The sequence below is a fragment of the Colobus angolensis genome, unplaced genomic scaffold (assembly GCF_000951035.1).
Source record: "Colobus angolensis palliatus isolate OR3802 unplaced genomic scaffold, Cang.pa_1.0 Scaffold25, whole genome shotgun sequence".
Taxonomy (NCBI): Eukaryota; Metazoa; Chordata; class Mammalia; order Primates; family Cercopithecidae; genus Colobus; species Colobus angolensis.
In genome coordinates, this window is record NW_012115710.1 from 4658629 (window position 1) to 4663693 (window position 5065).

Genomic DNA, 5065 nt, shown 5'->3' on the forward strand with positions numbered 1-5065 from the left:
GCCTACCTCAGCCTCCCAAAGTGTTGGAATTACAGGTGTGAACCATCACACCCGGCTCGTATTCAGCTTTTATAGTTTTTAGTGGGGAGTTAGTCAGCTACTAGCTACTCCATCCATAGTGGCAAGCAAAAGTTTGGGATAATCTTTTTGATGAGTAAATACATATATGTTACTTCCTTAACTGTAACACTTAACTGACTTCCCATTTTAAATAGAATAACATAAAAACTCCTCACTATGCCCCAAAGACCCTGCATGGTCTGCTCTCTTGTACCCTGCGTCTACTTTTGTGATCTTGTTCCCTATTTATCTCCATCAATAACTGCTCTGTCCACCTTGGCCTCTTTGTTTTCGATCAAGCCAAGCCATTTCCAACCTCAGGACCTTTGCACTTACTATTCCCTCAGCCTGAAAGTCTCTTTCTCCAGATTTACCATGGACAGGATTTGCTCCATTACCCCAGTTCAGTCTCTGTGTATATATCAGAGTGCCTCTCTCTGTATATATCAGAGAGACTACCCTATCTAAGATGAGCTCACTCCCCTTGGAGTTTCCTTTCTGCCTTATGTTGCTTTATTCTTCACAGCATTTACCATTGCTTGATAGATATTTATTGTTTCTCTCCCCCACCAAATCCCATGAGGCTGGGGCGTTGTTTTATTCACTGCTTAATCCCCACTGCTTAGAATAGTGTCAGGGGTCTGGGCACATTGATTCATGCCTGTAATCCAGGACTTTGGGAAGCTGAGGCAGGCAGATCGCTTGAGCCCAGGAGCTCGAGACCAGTCTGGGCAACATGGAGAAACCCCATTTCTACAAAAAAAAAAAAAAATTACAAAAATTAGCCGGGCATGGTGGCATATGCCTGTAGTCCCAGCTACTCAGGAGGCTGGGGTGGGAGGATCACCTGAGCCCAGGAAGCAGAGGTTGCAGTGGGCTCAGATCACGCCACTGCACTCCAGCCTGGGCGACAAAGTGAGACTCCATTCGCCGCCCTCCCGCAAAAAAAAAAAAAAAAAAAAACCCAAAGTCTTATGAATTAACACTTTTTTTTCAGTCAAAAAATCAGGATAATATCAGGGAATACCAGACCTGGTAACTGAGTAGATGTTGGGGGTCTCACCCAGGTGTGTGAAGCCACTGGGAGGAAGATGCTGAAATAGTCTGAGATATAGTGGTTGTGGGTGGGTTCATGGGATTTTCTTTGGGGAAGCAAGGCCCAGGAGAGAGTGGCCCGTCCCCATCCTCTGTTGCTTTCTTTCTCTCTCATTGAGCTAATGCCCAGTTAAGTCTTCAAAGATCTTGAGCACTGAGAGGCTTTCAGGCCCCCTCCTTCTCTATAACATAATAATGTAAAGTGGAGACCAGCTGCTAGTAAAGCACTAAATGCAAAAGGTACAACTATAAAGTTAATAAAAGAAAACGTAGGAAAGTATTAATGACTTCTTTTAGGGATCTCAGAAGGATGAATTATAAGTCAAAAAAATTAATTTGATTATACCAGTATTAAAGGTTTCTATTCATCAAACATCCCAAGGGCCAAGATCATGAGAGATGAGATGATGGACCAGCGGAAGATACTTGCAGTGTCTAAAATTGAGCAGGGGCTGGGCATGGTGGCCCACACCTGTAATCCCAGCACTTTGGGAGGCCAAGGCAGGCAGATCACCTGAGGTCAGGAGTTTGAGACCGGCCTGGCCAACAGATTTTGTATTTTGTAGCCAGATGTGGTGGCGCATGCCTATAATCCCAACTACTTGGGAAGCTGAGGCAGGAGATTCACTTAAACCTGGGAGGTGGAGGTTGTGGTGAGCTGAGATCACGCCACTACACTCCAGCCTGGGTGACAGAATGAGACTCCATCTCTATAAAAAAAAAAAAAAAAACTAAATTGACAAGAGATTAAAAGGTAGGTGATTGAAGGAACTCCTACAAATCAAAAAGAAAAAGGTAACAACCCCAACAGAAAAAAATGACAAAGAACTTACAGAAAAGCAGGCAATTTACAGAAGGGGAAATCCAAAAAACTAACAAATATGTGATAAGGAGCTCAAAAGATTAGTAACCAGAAACATTCCAATCAAAGCAACAGGAAACTACCCTTTTTAGATTGGCAGACTTCAACAAGCTGAATAATGCTTTATCATTTAGGGTTTGATTAGAGAAGCAGATCCATTGTGACTTATACAGTTGATCCTTGAACAATCAGGTTTGAACTGCAAGGGTCCACTTATACATTATTCAAAAAATATATTGAGGCCAGGTGTGGTGGCTCATGCCTGTAATCCCAGCACTTTGGGAGGCCAAGACAGGAGGATCGCTTGAGCCTAGGAGTTTGAAACCACCCTGGGTGACATATGGAGACCCTGTCTCTACAAAAAAAATTTAAAAAAGAAACAATTAGGGCTGGGCGTGGTGGCTCATACCTGTAATCCCAGCACTTTGGGAGGCCAAGGTAGGCAGATCATTTGATGTCGGGAGTTTGAGACCAGCCTGGCCAACGTGGTGAAACCACATCTCTACTAAAAATATAAAAAAAATTAGCCAGGTGTGGCTGGGCGCAGTGGCTCACACCTGTAACCCCAGCTCTTTGGGAGACTGAGGTGGGAGGATCACCTGAGGTCAGGAGTTCGAGGCCAGCCTGGCCAACATGATGAAACCCCATCTCTACTAAAAATACAATAATTGGCCCGGCGTGGTGGTGGGCACCTGTAATCCCAGCTACTCGGGAGGCTGAGGCAGGAGAATTGCTTGAACCAGGGAGGCGGAGGTTGCAGTGAGCTAAGATTGTGCCACTGCACTCCAGCCTGGGTGACAGAGCAAGAGTCTGTCACAAACAAACAAACAAAAAGTGTATCAAAACTTATGTATACAAACACAGACTATACATGGCACCTTTAAAAGTCGAGAGAAATGCAAACAAATGTAAAGATGCAGTATTAAATCATAACTGCATAAAATTCACTGCAGTAAGACTGTACTGCGGTAGTATTTTTGCAGCCACTTTCCATTGCTATTGCAGTGGGCTCAAGTGCTGTGGGTATCTGCTCAAAATGCTGTGTGATGCTAATCATCTTCCAGTAAGCAGTTTGTCTCTTTCCTAAATCATACATTGCAGTAAAGTGATCTCTTGAGATTATCACATATTTTTCACTGTGTTTAGTGCAATATGGTAAACCTTGAGGAACACCATGGGACCCACATGAAGTGCCACGAATGATGCTGAAAGTGCTCCCAAGTGCTTAGCAGAGAAAAGTTATGACATACCAGAAAAAGCTGACTTGCTTGATGTACAGATTGTAGTCTGTAGCTGTAGTTCCCCACCATTTCAGACACACAATTCATTTTATCAACAGAAGACATAAACTTAGGGTTACCGTAGGTACAGTACACTAGTGGAAATGCAATTTATCTTCCTTACAACTTTTTGTTTTGTTTTGTCTTTGAGACGGAGTTTCGCTCTTGTTGCCCAGGCTGGAGTACAGTGGCATGATTTCGGCTCACTGCACCCCCCACCTCCTGGGTTCAAATGATTCTCCTACCTCAACCTCCCATGTGGCTGGGATTACAGGCATGCGCCACCACGCCCAGCTAACTTTTGTATTTTTAGTAGAGATGGGGTTTCACCATGTTGGTCAGGCTGGTTTCAAAAGTCCTGACCTCAGGTGGTCCTTCCACCTCGGCCTCCAGAAGTGCTGGGGTTACAGGCGTGAGCCACCGTGCCCGGTGATTTTATTTTTTTTTAACCCTCTCCTAACTTCCTCTGATTTCCTTAGTAACATTTTCTTTTCTGTAGCTCACTTTATTGTTTGAATATAGTATATAATACATATAACACAGCGAGGCAAGGTGGCTCATGCCTATAATCCCAGAACTTTGGGAGGCCAAGGTGGGCTGATTGCTTGAGCCTAGAATTGGAGACACCCCTGGGCAACATGGTGAAACCCTTATCTCTACCAAAAACACAAACTTTAGCCAGGTGTGGTTGTGAGAGCCTTACCTGTGGTCCTGGCTACCTGGGAGGCTGAGGAGGGGGGATCGCTACCCGGGAGGCTGAGGCAGAAGAATTGCTGGGCAACAGAGCAAGACTCCGTCTCAAAAAACAAACAAACAAACAAATAGCTGGAGTGAGCTATGATCGTGCCACTGCACTCTACCCTGGGTGACAGGGCAAGATCCTGTATCAAAAAAAAAAAAAAAAAAAAATCCCAGAAAACGTATATCATAAAAAGTATGTGTTCATCTGCTGTTTATATAAAGCTTCTGGTCAATAGCACGCTATTGGTCATTAAGCTTTTGGGGAGTCAAAATTGATCTTCAGATTTTTTCCTTCGCAGGAGGTTAGTCCCCTAAACCCTGAGTTGTTCAGGGTAAACTGTTTAATAGAATTGTTAACTAATTGCTTTAACAGCTTTATTGAGTCATCATTCACACACCACATAGTTTACCCATTTAAAGTGTATAATTCAGGGGTTTTCAGTATACTCACAGAGTTCTACCATCATCACAATTAATTTTAGAACATTTTCATCACTCCGAAACAAAGCCCCACATCTCTTAGCCATTATCCCTAACTCAACCTTCCTTTCCCTGAAACCCCACGTAACTGTGAATCTGCTTTCTGTCTCTGTAGATTTGCCTTGTTAAATAAACTTTATAGGAAGCCATTGGTTTGGACTGAGCTCCTGCACTAGGCCCAAGAGACCAGCGTAGTCACTCATGCTACAGTTCCATGTCAGCAAGCTGAAACTAAATTATCTGACCTCTGAGAATTTAGAGGAGACAGGAGAGAGAGAAATAATAGCCACATCTTCTAGCTAGCATGATAAGGAAGTCACCTCTGTTTTAACCTTTACAAGTAAAGTAACTTTGTTTGTTTGTTTGTTTTTTGAGACGGAGTCTTGCTCCGTTGCCCAGGCTGGAGTGTAATGGCGTGATCTCAGCTCACTGCAACCTCCGCCTCCGGGGTTCATGCAATTCTTCTGCTTCAGCTTCCCGGGTAGCTGGGATTACAGGCACCCACCGCCATGCCCGGCTAATTTTTTGTATTTTTTTTTTTTTTTTG